General features: G+C 43.8%; 1 pseudogene; it reads left to right on the top strand.

Moving 5' to 3' along the window:
- The first annotated feature begins 7,863 nt into the window (after positions 1 to 7,863).
- Positions 7,864 to 8,161, top strand: LOC117369018 (annotated as a pseudogene).
- Positions 8,162 to 15,307: the final 7,146 nt, after the last annotated feature.

Below are 15,307 nucleotides of genomic sequence, written 5' to 3'. Positions count from 1 at the left end.
AGATGGGTCTCAGTCTAACATAGAATAAACTGATGCATCACCTAACTGGGAATAAGCCTCTTGGTAATGTTGAGTCTTATCCCAAACCACAATGCTCCCTTCCTTATCTGCCTTCCGTATCACATAAGAACATAAGAAGTGCCATGTCCGGAACAGACCCTAGGTCCATCAAGTCCGGCGATCCGCACACGTGGAGGCCCTGCCAGATGTACCCTGGCATAGTTTTAGTCCCCATATCACTCTAAGCTTCTCATAAGGAGATGTGCATCTAGCTTACCCTTACCTATGTCACTTTATGCTGCTCATAAGGAGATGTACATCTAACTTACCCTTAAATCCTAGAATGGTGGATTCCGCAATTACCTTTTCTGGGAGAGCATTCCAGGTGTCCACCACTCGTTGCGTGAAGCAGAACTTCTTGATATTTGTCCTGAACTGGTTCCCACTTAGCTTCAGTCCATGTCCTCTTGTCCGTGTCACATTGGACATTGTAAATAATTTTTTTTCCTGCTCTATTTTGTCGATTCCTTTCAGTATTTTGAAAGTCTCGATCATATCCCCTCGCAGTCTCCTCTTCTCAAGGAAGAACAATCCCAGTCTCTTAAGTCGTTCCTCATATTCCAAGTTCTCCATGCCCTTTATTAGCTTCATTGCTCGTCTCTGCACCCTCTCGAGCACTTTTATATCCTTCTTTAGATATGGAGACCAATGTTGGACGCAGTATTCCAAGTGTGGTCTGACCATCGCTCTATAAAGCGGCATTATTACTTTCTCCGATCTACTCGTGATTCCCTTCTTTATCATGCCTAGCATTCTATTTGTGTTCTTCGCTGCCACTGTGCATTGTGCCGATGGCTTCAAGATCCTATCGATTAATACACCCAGGTCCCTTTCCTGTTCAGTTTTTCCCAGAGTTGCACCTGACATACTATACTTGTGTTCTTTATTTTTTTTGCCTAAGTGCATCACTTTGCATTTTTCCACATTAAACTTCATCTGCCATTTATCTGCCCAATTCTCCAATCGGCTCAAGTTGCTCTGGAGTTCCTCACTGTCCTTCTGCGATTTGATTGCCCGGCATAGCTTTGTGTCATCTGCAAACTTGATGATCTCACTGGATGTTCCATCCTCTAGGTCAGTGTTTTTCAACCTTTTTTGGGCAAAGGCACACTTGTTTCATGAAAAAAATCACGAGGCACACCACCATTAGAAAATGTTAAAAAATTTAACTCTGTGCCTATATTGACTATATATAAAGTAATTCTCTTGAATAGGAATCAAATAAACACAAAGAAAGTATTTTATAATTACTTTATTATGAAATATTAAGTAAACAGAATAGTGAAAAATTATAAAATACTTTATTCAGTGCGAAACCTGGGCCTGTTTGGCTGAACACAAAGCTGATATTCTGGCTGGAATCGAAGAAAGACACACACGTAGCTCTTCGTCAACAGCCGTTCCCTTCACCGCCCCGTCACCGTCACCGCCATCCCTTTCACCGCCCCGTCACCGCCACTGCCATCCCATTCACTGCCCCGTCACCGTCCCCGCTGCATCCATATAAGCCTTAGTACTGTAATATTTAGCTTATTCCTTTCTTATAAATCAAAGTTCCTGCTGCTGAACTAGAGAAAGAGATGTTCAGCTGGCAGGGCTTTGTTTATAAATTTTTATCAACACAACTAATATACTATTTTATCCTAAAGCAAAAAATAAATAAATAAATATAATTTTTTTTTCTACCTTTGTTGTCTGGTTTCTGCTTTCCACATCTTCTCATTCAATTCCTTCCATCCACTGTGTGTCTTCTCTCTACGTCTTCCATTTGCTGTTACTGTGCCTCTCCCTTCACCCCCCCCAATTGGTCTAGCACCCATCTTCTTCCCTTCGCTCCCCCATAGTCTGGCATCTGTCTTCTTCCCACTCTGTCTTCCACATTTCTCTTCGGGGTCTATTCCTCTCCACCCTCCTTCAATGTCTGTCCTATTCCTTTCCACCACCACCCTTCCCTCCCTCCTTTACCATCTGTTCCTTTCTACTACCCTTCAGCTCCTCTCATGTGGCTTATCTATCTACCTTCCTCCCTCTTATTTTCATGGCACGTTATAATGTAATTTGTGCAAGCCACTGGAGCCTGCGAGCTCGGTCCCTGTCCCATCCCCACAAACCATCTCGCTTCTGTGCTCCTATTTTCTCCATTTCTAATATCTCCCCTATGTATCTGTCATTGCCCCCCCCCTGTGTCCATATACCATCCCCATGGCATGTCCCCTTTATGTCTCTGTCCCTATGCCCCATGCACATAATTTCCCCTCTTTCTGTTACCTTCCTGTGTCCAGATTTCCCCTATCTTCCTCTTCCATACCAGTGTGTCTCTTCTTTTCAACCCCATCTAGCTTTTTTCCCTCTTTCTTCCCCCCCCCTGCTTCTAGCATCTGGCTTACCTGCCTGTCCTTCCCTTTCTTTCCTGCTGTGGGTTTTTCTTTCCGTCTTCATCCCCATGGCCCAGAATCCTTTTCCCTTTCACTCCCTCCTTCCAATTTGAGCCGGGAACACGAGCGATCGCACGGTCCCCGCAGCCACCACTCGCCTGCCCAATCGATCCTACTGTTTAGCCAGCTCTCTCCCTTCGCCTCACCTTAGTTTGTAGGTTTTGTTTTTCGGCGACATGCACGCTTTCCCAAAGAGCCGCACACGCGCGGCTGCTCAGTGTTCAATCTTCTGCTCTGCTGCAACTTCCTGTTTCCGGTTGCGTCAGAGCAGAAGATCGAAACTGAACAGCAGCGGGGACCGGGGGAGTCTCATGGGAGCGCGTGCGGGACCCGGCCTGAGGCCTAATCAGTGTCTGCACCGTACGGCACACCAGGCAACATCTCGGTACCGAGCCTTGGGGCACACCGCTAGTCACATTCTGCCAGTCTGAGAACTTCCCATTTATGCCCACTCTCTGCCTTCTGTTCTCCAGCCAATTGCCTATCCATCTTAGTATATCTCCTTCTATTCCATGGCCTTGCAGTTTCCTGAGGAGTCTTACATGTGGAACCTTGTCGAATGCTTTCTGAAAATCCAAGTATATAATATCCACCGGCTCTCCATTATCAATTTACTGTCTCAAAACATTGAAGTAGGTTCGTCAAACATGACTTCCCTTTCCTGAATCCATGTTGGCTGGCTCTCATCAGGTCGTGTGTGTCTAAGTGCCGGGTTATGCTATCCTTGATCAGCGCCTGAACCATCTTCCCAGGGACCGACGTGAGACTCACAGGTCTATAGTTGCCTGGTACTCCTCTTGATCCTTTTTTTAAATATCCTCCTGTAAACTCCTCAATGTTCTTTTTTCAGAGGAGGTTAACTTGTTCCTCAAAGGGAAGTTTAAATACCTATGTGGCATAAATGTGCATGAGGCGAGTCTCTTTCATTTGAAAGAAAGCTCCGGAATAAGAGGGCATAGGATGAAGTTAAGAGGCTCAGGGGTAATCTAAGGAAATATTTTTGTACAAAATGGGTGGTAGTGGCATGGAATAGTCTCTTGGAAAAGGTGGTGGAGACAAAGACTGTGTCTGAATTCAAGAAAATGTGGAACAGCACATGCAATCTCTTAGGGAGAGGAAGAGTTAGTGGATGCTGCAGACTGAATGGGCCATTTGTTTTTTTATCTGCCATCATGTTTCGATGTTTCTTTAAGGAATATCAGTAATTTGGAAGTGTACATTCTTGTTCTCAAAATTCTTTTAAGAACCATGCTTTTCTTGTAATAGTATACTGTATTCAGAATGGGATGAGCTGAACCCTGGGAGCTATATATCACGTAGTCAGTTAATACTGCAGACACTTAGCTAAGTCAGCTGCACCTGGCCCATGATGTAGGAGAGGCCTGTCATAGTAACAGACTGCAGCAGAATCCAACAGAGCCCAAAGGCACTTGGGGGATGGGCCATCTGTGCTGCTTCTCTCTGTCCAGACAGACATAAGAAAATAGGATTATATATGCCCTCTAACTGTGACTAACACACTGCACAGCAATTATACATATTTTTTCCTTCTTTAGGTGTTAAGTAACCAGTGATGAAAATATTGCCCCATAACTATGAATAGTGTGTTTGGCAGGCATATATTAGAACTCCACATTAAGGTGAAACTTGTCATATTTGTATGTTCCTAGATCCGTTAGAGATCCTATGTACTTATCCCAAGTTTTCTTGAATTCAGATACAGTTTATGTCTCCAGCACCTCCACTGGCATCTGTTTCACAAACTTGCCACCCTTTATTTACTCAGGTTTTTCTGAGTCTAAATCTTTTACCTTCATCCTATGCCCCCTCTTTCTAGAGCTTCCTTTCAGATGAAAGAGTCATGCCTTCTGTGCATTTATGCCATATAGATATTTAAATGTCTGTACCATATGTCCCTTCTCCTGCCCTTCCTCCAAAGTATATACCATATAGTGAGATATTCAAGTCTGTCCCCATATGCTTTATAACGAAGACCACTGACAATTTAGTTGTCACTAGTGCTGTCCAATTCAGGGAAAAAAAAATTAATTTGATTCGATTCAGCCTATTGAATCAATGTTTTGATAAGATTTTTCTGCTCAATTGGGTGTTTTTTTCAAACATCCTGGTAGGTTTATTTTATAGCCTCTTCACCAAAATAAAAAAAAACCAAAAAAGACTTTTCCTCTCTCTGTTAAATCCTAGCTCATGTTCACGGTCTAATACCAGCTCTGGCAGGATACACATTTCAAATCTGACATAGAATAATCACAAAACAGAAAATAAAATTATTTTTTCTACCTTTGTTGTCTGGTCATTATTCAAATCATGTTTGTCCCAGGCTCTGCAACAAACGTCTTCTCATAACTCGCTTGCCAAGGTCTCCTGCCCATTTGTCATTTTCTTTCTCCGTGCTAACTATCCATCTTCCATCTCAGTCCTCCCCTTCTGTTTCCCTTCCCTCCCCCAGAGGTCTGCCATCTTTCCTTTTTTTCATCTCCATCCCCGCAGCTGCAGCGATGGACCTCACCATCCCCAGATCCACCATCTCTCCTTTTCTCAACTACCTTTTCATCTAGCATCTGTCCCTCCTTCCCCACCATCCCAGGGTCCACCAGCTCTCCCTTTCTCTTCCCAACTACCCTCCTATCCAGTATCTCTATCCCCCCCCACAACATCCTTGTGTCCAACTTCTCTCCCTTTGTGTTCCTTCACTCCCTAAATCACATTATCCACCATCTCTCTCCTCTCCTCTGTTTTTAGACCCATTATTTCTTCCCCCTCCCTCTCTCCCCAGTCAACGTTTCTTTGGAGCTCCCTTCCCTCCCTCCATCCTTGTAATTTTACACCAGCCCCCCCAAAGGCCTGCATGTTCCCCTCTTCTTTGTAGCATCCTACATCTTCCCCCCTGGCCTCCTGGTCTCACCTTCAGCTAATTAAGGCAGCTTGCAGAGGATTGCTGGTGCTGTAGCAGTCCTAGCTGGCTGCTGTCGGCCTCCGCAGCATGTTAATTTTGATTCTGATTTTGAATTAATTGTAATTTGTATTTTTCTGGGAAACCTTTTAACGAATATTGTAATTCGCTTTATGTCCAGCTTTTTCTTATTGTAAACCGCCTCGAACTGAAGGTTTGACGGTATATAAAAATAAAATTATTATATTATTATTATTAGTTCCATTTTTCTTGTACAAGTGTGCTGCTTGTTAAATTTAACCATAATTATAAAATAAATAAATAATGGGGGAAAAAAAGAAATTGGGGAAGAATTTACTAAGGCTTTGCTCCCATTTTGGTTCTGATTCTATAAACAGTGCCTAATCTCTGTGTTTATGTTTATTGAGAACTTTTATACCGCTATTAATAACTTGGGAGTCAATTCAGAGCAGTTTACATGAGCTTCTGTAAAGGTGTTATGCTACATGAGCTTCTGTAGCGATGTTACCATACAGAGTTACAAAAAACTTCTGTGAGGTGTTACAATACATGTAGAGTTACCAGTCGTCCGGATTTTCCCGGACATGGCCTCCTTTTTGAGGACATGTCCGGGGGTCCGGACAGCTTTTCAAATCCTGGAACTTTGTCTGGGTTTTGAAAAGCCTCCTCTAAATCGCGTTGGGCAGGTGGAAATCCCTGCATGGGTGGATTCCATGGGATGACAACATACACATGTGTGCATGACATCATTGCATGGCATCCACACAGGCACGGATTTCCTCCTGCCTGACGAGATCAGGCAGGGGTGGGGGCAAGGTTGGGACAGGGCTAGGGTGGGATGGGGGTGCGACTGGGATGCAGTAGGGCGGGGATGGGCGGAACAGGGCGGGACTGGGGCGGGTCTAGGAGGTCCGGATTTTACTATAGTAAAATCTGGCAACCCTAAAAACATGGGCTCTATGCTGATATACATGGAGCTCTGTGGTGGTGTTACAATATAGTCATTAATCATCCTACTTATGTGCATACGTTATATCCACACGTTTACCAAATCAATTGTCCTACATATATACACATATAAACTAAGCACTGTTGAGCGTGATTGCCAGTCATCCATTAGGTGCCATTTATAAAATCATGCTTAGTGACACCTAAGCGGTCTTAAGCTCGGTAAGCATTGAATAACCCATTTAGGCTAGGGTTTTCTTGGCCTAAATCAAACCGAGCATAAAATCCTCCCCAAATCTATGCCTACTTGCATAGTCATCAGATGGGTGGAAAGTTCAGCTATGGATTAAGAATTGGTTATCGGATAGAAAACAGAGGGTAGGATTAAATGGTTTTCATCAATGGAGGAGAGTAAACAGTGGAGTGCCCATGGATCTGTACTGGAACTGGTGCTATTTAACTTATTTATAAATGATCTGGAAACTGGAATGACGAGTGAGGTGATTAAATTTGCAGATGACACTAAACTGTTGTTGTTAATAAGCATGCAGATTGTGAAAAATTGCAGGCAGATCTTAGGAAATTGGAAGACTGACGCGTCCAAGTGGCAGATGAAACTTAATATGGACCAATGCAAAGTGATGCACATTGGGAAGAATAACCCAAATCACAGTTACCGGATGTTATGGTCCACCTTGGGGGATAGCACTCAAGGTAGGAGTGGTAAGCACCTAGTGAGGGATCCTTTTATTAAGGCGCACTAACCAATTTAGCACGCACTAAAGATTAGTGCACACTAAATGCTAAGGCACCCATTATATTCTATGGGCGCCTTAGCATTTAGCGCATGCTAATCTTTAGTGCGCGCTAAATTGGTTAGCGCGCTTTAATTAAAGGACCCCTGATTTGGATGCCTACCAGCTAATTAATTTTTAATGCTTTTATTAAAAATTGTTTTTTAATGGTGCTTTCAGTTATCAATGCCGATTAAGCCAATTAAGAAAATTAAATTAGGTACCTAGATCTAGGTGCCTAACTTAGATGTCATTTATAGACTCTGGGCCTTTGTGTCTTTAGCGCACAGGTCCCACAAAGGCTTTTTCATACATTTTTTGTTTTGCCTAAAAACTCAGTTTCAACCTTAAATTTAATTCTGGAAGACCTGCTTTGCTGAAGAGTTAAGTTACTTTCTTCAGCTGTGCCTCAGGCTTTGAATAGTAATAAATGACTCTTTTCTCCCTTTTGAATGGTCTGAACTGTGGCTTTATATTCTTGAGGTTTATGAGACTGGTTTATGAGACTTTCTGATGGCTTTCTGCCTGTAGAAGGGGAAGAAAGTGTTCTCTATATCACATATGTAGTGATAATTCAACATTTTATGAGCACCTGAAAGTCAACTACTGATCTGCATTGGAAAGCATCCCTTCTGACGTGCACCAGAAACAAGCAAATTGGCTTCTTTCTCTCTCGTCTGTTGGCAGGAAGATGAGCATCCCCCAAACCCATAGGACTTATTGCAAAAAATATTGTAAGCAGTACAAGAAGGGCAAAGACTCTCTCTATGCCATGGGAAAGAGAAGATATGATCGCAAGCAGAGTGGCTATGGTGGTCAAAATGAAGCCTATTTTCCGTAAGAAGGCTAAGACCACCAAAAAAATTGTCTTGAGGCTTGAGGGCATGGAGCCAAACTGCAGATCTAAAAGGAAGCTAGCCATTAAGAGATGCAAGCATTTTGAGCTAGGAGGTGACAAGAAAAGAAAGAGCCAGGTCATTCAGGTCTAAGCTCCTCCTTCCATTGCTTTGTTGCATATTGGAATAAAGAGAGTTGAAACTTTCCTCAAAAAAAAAAAAAAAGAAACAAGCAAATTGATCTGTGCTGAAACAAGCCTGAACCTAATTTGCTTAGACCAGGGGTAGGGAACTCCGGTCCTCGAGAGCCGTATTCAGGATTTCCCCAATGAATATGCATGAGATCTATTTGCATGTACTGCTTTCAATGCATATTCATTGGGGAAATCCTGAAAACCCGACTGGAATACAGCTCTCGAGGACCGGAGTTCCCTACCCCTGGCTTAGACTTTCAAACTAGAGGTAGTAAGTCAGACAAACCCCACTGTACTCCAGTTAGACTGACTGCTCTGTGAGACAGATGTATTGCACATACCATAAATTCTAAGCCCAGATACTTTATGAGTGTTTAAAAAAAGGCATCTGTTAACATGCAGAATGTCACTCTATTACAATGAGTGTGTGTACCTATTACCAGGCCTTATCTCAGTTATAGAAAACCGCATTTAAAATTTTAGTGTGGACTAAATCAATTTAATACATATCAATCCATGAGTTAATGCATGTTAAGTGGATTGGCATGCAATGAAAAGTTCTCATAAGATTTATAACGTTTTATTAGGATGAATATGTGAAACAAACCATATAAAGCAGGGGTGTCCAACTTTTTGGCTTCCCTAGGCCAAATTGGCCGAAAAAAATGTTTCTGGGGCCGCGCAAATGCTGCAGCAAGACAGAGTAGGGAGCCGGCAAGGCGGTAAACACCCGGGGGCAACGGAGGAAAACACTGCATCACCCTCAACTGGGGCCGCACAAAATACTTCACGGGGCTGCGTGTGGCCCTTGGGCTGGAGGTTGGACACCCCTGATATAAAGTTATTTGTTTTTTAAGTTCAATATTTTTATTGTATTTATTACAATTAACATAATGAACAATAGAAAAATCAAGTTCAGGTATATGATAAGGTGAAGCATATTCATACAATTAAAACAATGTAGTTGTGCACTTCAGATAGTAAAAGAAAATGAAATAAGATGAGACAAAATAAGATGAATTAAGACAATATCAAGAAAATTGACTGTTCAGCTAAATGTGAGAAAAGCAAAAGCAACCAGTCTGACAAGAGTTATACTATTGCTACCAAACATACCCCCTCTTTTTTGAAAGCATAGTGTGGGTTTTAGCACCAGCAGAGGCGGTAACTGCTCATGAAGCTCATAGAATTCCTATGAGCGTCAGAGCAGTTACCGCCGCTGCCGGCGCTAAAACCCGCGCTATGCATTCGTAAAAGAGGGAGATAACGGTGTAGTAGACCATATAATTCACAAAAGACCACAATAGTCCTTCAAGGGCTGCCAGGTAAGTTGGACTGATGCCAGGGATCCATTTCTCTCTGCAGCTACATGTTCATATTTGGCAACAGTATATACCATGTTCCTTCAAGCCGAATATGTTAAAGTGGAAGGGTTTTTCCAGTTAGTTAGTATGATTTTGATAGTGATCAATATCAATGATTTCAGTAGCCGAGCCAACCCATAAAAAGTTTTAAAGGTGGGACATAAGCCCAATCCGAAAATGAACGAAAACTTTTCTGCTATGCAGATCCATAGTGACAAAACAGTAAAAGATAGGAAATCCTTGAGTGGTCCTGTCAGAGTGGTAATTTTAATCCAATGGCACAATCAAGCCCATTTCTGAAAAAAGTTCACTTTTTTGAAAATTATTTTAGTTACTTAGCAAAAACAAACTGGTACCAATACAAAGAGCCATAGAACGAACAAATGTATTAATAACAGCTCACAAAAATAATGAGGTTGGACACGGTGCAAACAGATGTAAGTATTGCTATGTCAGGAGGTTCTGTTTCACACAACGAGTGGTGGACGCTTGGAATGCTCTCCCAGAGGAGGTTGTGACGGAAACCACCATTCTGGGATTCAAGGGCAAGTTGGATGCACACCTTCTTGCAAATCACATTGAGGGATACGAGTAAAACAGGGTCTTCATCAGAGAGCTCAACAAGCGTATGAAGATGAAAGTGAGGTCATAGAAACATAGAAAAATGACGGCAGAAAAGGGCCAAAGCCCATCAAGTCTGCCCACTCTAGTGACCCTTCTCCTTGATTTTGCTCACCACCCCCTGCCCTTACCTCATTAGAGATCCCACATGAATATCCCATTTATTTTTGAAATCTGCCATGCTGTTGGCCTCAATCACCTGCTGTGGGAGTTCATTCCAATGATCGACCACCCTCTCAGTGAAGAAATACTTTCTGGAGTTGAGGTCAATCAACTCTTGACAAATCCAAAACTTCACCTCACTCTACAAGAAGAGGAAATAAGTAATTCTCTTGCTAAATCTCAAGTCTGAGATAGCTACCTCTGATATGTTGTAAATTTTACATTAAAAGTGTTCCAACATCTTCTAATCTTTTCAGAAGTAAAACAAACCAATAACATCAGGTAATTCATTCCTTTATTTTTCTTTTTCTTCCTTGTTGCAGAGATACTAGCATGTCCCCTAAAGGGTGAAAAAGAAAAATAAAGGAATGAATTACCTGATGTTATTGGTTTGTTTTACTTCTGAAAAGATTAGAAGATGATGGAACACTTTTAATGTAAAATTTACAACATATCAGAGGTAGCTATCCCAGACTTGAGATTTAGCAAGAGAATTACTTGTTTCCTCTTCTTGTAGAGTGAGGTGAAGTTTTGGATTTGTCTAGAGTCTTCATCAGAGAGCACCTAGCTTGGCTTCCGCGTGTGTGGGTCGCCGGACTTGATGGACCTAAGGTCTGATTCGGTGAAGGCATTTCTTATGTTCCACTACCCTCTACTTTACGGAGAGGGTAGTGGATGCCTGGAATGCGCTCCCGAGAGAGGTGGTGGAGAGTAAAACTGTGACTGAGTTCAAAGAAGTGTGGGATGAACACAGAAGATTTAGAATCAGAAAATAATATTAAATATTGAACTAGGCCAGTACTGGGCAGACTTGCACGGTCTGTGTTTGTGTATGGCCGTTTGGTGGAGGATGGGCTGGGGAGGGCTTCAATGCTGGGAGGGTGTAGATGGGCTGGAGTAAGTCTTAACAGAGATTTCGGCAGTTGGAACCCAAGCACAGTACTGGGTAAAGCTTTGGATTCTTGCCCAGAAATAGCTAAGAAGAAAAAAAATAAAAATAAAAAATACAAAAATTTAAATTGAATCAGGTTGGGCAGACTGGATGGACCATTCGGGTCTTTATCTGCCGTCATCTACTATGTTATGTTATGTACTCTGTATACTGCCAGTAGTTATATGACATCTGAGACTAGAGAATGACATGGTGAAAAAATTTGTCCCCGTTACCGCCCCTGGCCCTGCAACCACCATCCCTGTCACCCCCCCCCTCACCACATCACCGTGACCACTGTCCCCACCCCGTCCCCGCGACCACAGCATCCATATTCTTTCCTTATAAATCAAAGTTCTGGCTGCTGAACTAGAGAAAGAGATGTTCAGCTGGCAGGGCTTTGTTTATAAATTTTTATAAACACAATTAATATACTACGTTATCCTAAAGCAAAATAAATACAGTGGTACCTTGGTTTACGAGCATAATCCGTTCCAGGATCATGCTCGTAATCCAAAATGCTCGTTTTTCAAAGCAAAGTTCCCCATAGGCTTTAATGCAAACTCAGAAGATTCGTTCCACAACCAAAGTTTGCAATGGTGGCCCAGGGGTGAGTACCTGCCTGCAGGTGCTGCACAGCGATTCCAAAGTGGTGCCTTCCTTGCCTCGGGGTCCCCATGCGGCTGCCCTCCTGCTTTGGCGATGCCTCTGCCATCCATCAGCGCTCTTCCGGCTCCCATCTAAACCGGCCGCCATCCTGAATGAGCATGCGCACGACTTCTCTCTCCTCTCCTAAGTCAGCAGCTCCCCCGACAACACGCTCATCACGTACAAGGACGTCCTGCGTGCTTGTATGTGGTGAGCGTGTTGTTGGGGCAGCGGCTGACTTAGGAGAGGAGAGAGAAGTAGTGCGCATGCTCATTCAGGATGGCCAGTTTAGATGGGAGCCGGGAGAGCGCTGACGGACGGCAGAGGCATCGCCGAAGCAGGAGGGCAGCTGCATGGGGACCCCGAGGCAAGGAAGGCACCACTTTGGAATCGCTGTGCAGCACCCGCAGGCAAGTACTCACCCCTGGGCCACCATTGCTGAGTGCTCATTTATTGGGGCAGTGCTCGGTTTACGAGACAAAAGTTTGCTGAGTGTTTTGCTCGTCTTGCAAAACACTTGCAAACCGGTGCACTCGTAAACCGAGGTACCACTGTAAATAGAAAATTTTTTTTCTACCTTTGTTGTCTGGTTTCTGCTTTCCTCATCTTCTCATTCAATTCCTTCCATCCACTGTCTGTCTTCTCTCTGTGTCTTCCATTTACTCTGTTACTGTGCCTCTCCCTTTACTCCCCCCTAATTGGTCTGGCACCCATCTTCTTCCCTCCACGCCCCCCATAGTCTGGCATCTCTATCTTCTTCCCTTCCAGAGTCTTCTCCCCACTCTGTTCCCCATTTCCCTTCAGCGTCTTCTCCCCACTCTCCGTTCCCCATTTTCCTTCAGCATCTTCTCCCCACTCTCTGTTCCCCATTTCCCTTCAGCGTCTTCTCCCCACTCTCCTTTCCCCATTTCCCTTCAGCGTCTTCTCCCCACTCTTTGTTCCCCATTTCCCTTCAGTGTCTTCTCCACAACTTTCTGTTCCCCATTTCCTTTCAGCGTCTGTTCCTCTCCACCCCCCTTCAGCATCTGCTCCTTTCTACCACCACCCTTCCTTCTCGCCACCCTCCTTCAGCATCTGTTCCTTTCCATCACCCTTGCGTGATCTGAGCATCTCCTCCCTCCCCCTTACCTACCCCCTTACCTTCTGTGGGCGGAAGCTTCTCTGATGCAACTTCTGGTTGTGTCAGAGAAGCTTCAGTCCGCAGATGTACATGACTTCAGGCAGGATCCGGCGGCCTGCACAAATTACACTAACGTGCCACAAAGGTAAGGGGGAGGGATGGAGGGAGATAGATGCGGCCGGTAGGTAGGAAGAAGGGAGGGGGCCGCGTGCAATCGGTGACCGTGCACGTCCCCTCCCTTAACTGCGGAGACAAGGCCATTCACCGCTCCATGGAGCGGTGGATGGCCTTGTCCCCGTACCTGGAGTGAGCACTTTTTTCCCATCACCATTTCGACAGGTTACCCACGACTACCTGCGGAACAGTCACCATGTCATTCTCTATCTAAGACATTTTCCTCACTTTATAGTCTGATCCAGAATGTTTCAAGTGGCTGGCCCAATGCTATGGAATTCAATTCCAGATTCCATCCATTTAACTCCCAACTTTTTAGTCTTTCAGAAAAGCCTGAAAGCATATTTTTTTTCGCTTGGCTTTTCCAAACATGAGTAATGTTTACAATGGTAGTTCACTGCCTTATTTGTCTTAGGTACAGGTTTTGGATAGTAGGTTATATGCTGTTTTACTATGCATTGTTATGTTTGTTTTAACTACGTATGTACTGCTGTTACCCACATAGATATTTGATAAGCGGGTTATAAATGTTTTAAATAAATAAAATTATAATGCTTGCTAATGTTTTGTAGCTTGCTAGTTTTAGCCTTATGTTTTCTTTTTTATTTGTTTTCTATTTTAATTTTGTATACCAGAATTGCAGGTTCAGTAGCCATTGTGCAAACAGTTTATGGGAAGAATAAATAAACTTCCCAAAGAATGTAAATAAACTTTGAGTCATTATTACCTGCAGTAGATTTTAGAACTCTCGGCAGAGCTTGAATAAGAGTACAGACCATCTCTAGTCCTTCAGAGGTCATAGAGGTCACAGAATCGGCTGTCTTTAGGAGATCATTTAAAGGTACTTCATAGAAACCAAAACAGCACAAACAGACTCATAATATAGGAGCAGTGGTATAGCTGGGACTCAGTGGACCCTGGGCGGGAGGAGAGGACTAAGATGCATCCTCCCCCATTAGGGTTACTATATGGCACCTCCTGAGTCCAGCACTCCCCCCCTCTCCCCCTATGCTCTGCTATGTACTTGCTTGCTAGGTCCTCCACAGTTACAGAGAGACCGTATTAAAGGCTTCCTGCCTCTCTGGCAATTCTGTAGCTTTGGAAGACCCTGTGGGAGGGTAACTGAGTGCGAGGGGTGGGGAGGTGCTGACGTCAGTGCACGGGAGGGTTCAGCTGCAAGCGGCCCCTACCATTGGGTAGCCCTGGTGATTTTGCTGGTTTGCTCAATGGTAGCTGTGCCCCTGGTTAGGTGTAAATATCCTGGCTTCAGAGTAGACACCAACACTGGCCTACTATTGCATGAAAAATGTTGTACATAAGAACATAAGAAATGCCATCTCCAGATCAGACCTTCGGTCCATCAAGTCCGGCGATCCGCACACGCGGAGGCCCTGCCAGGTGTACACCTGTCGTAATTTATAGTCCACCATATCCTTACATGCCTCTCTTAAGGAGATATGCATCTAGTTTGCTCTTGAAGCCTAGGACGGTCGATTCCGCAATAATCTCATCTGGGAGGGCATTCCAGGTGTCAACCACTCTCTGAGTGAAGCAGAACTTCCTGACATTAGTCCTGAACCTGTCCCCCCTTAGCTTCATTACATGTCCTCTAGTCCGTGTCAAATTGGACAACGTAAATAATCTTCTCTGCTCTATTTTGTCGATTCCTTTCAGTATTTTGAAGGTCTCGATCATATCCCCACGCAGTCTCCTTTTCTCAGCGTGTTCTGTGTGCAAAAACACCAAATATTAAGCACAGAGTAGATAGGCCCTCCACTAAGAATAAAGGGGCTTCCATTATTAATGTGCATGAAATCTCATTAACTTGCGTTATTGTGCATTGCCTGATCTTGGCAATAGTTTTCAAATTTCCATTTGAGCATGCAAGATGGACTTTCTGATAAGATGTGGCTTTACAAGTACAGTGGTGCCTCACACAACGAACTTAATTCGTTCCAGGAGCAAGTTTGTTATGCGAAAAGTTCGTTATGTGAAACGCGTTAAGCGCAGTGACTAACGACTGCCTGCAGCGCCTGCGCGGAAGGATGCAATACATCGGCAGCGATCGTGGAAGCTTGGGCGACT

The sequence above is a fragment of the Geotrypetes seraphini genome, chromosome 1 (genome assembly GCF_902459505.1).
Source record: "Geotrypetes seraphini chromosome 1, aGeoSer1.1, whole genome shotgun sequence".
Taxonomy (NCBI): domain Eukaryota; kingdom Metazoa; phylum Chordata; class Amphibia; order Gymnophiona; family Dermophiidae; genus Geotrypetes; species Geotrypetes seraphini.
Note: the sequence above shows the minus strand (reverse complement) of the source record. Positions and strands in the feature narration are given on the sequence as shown.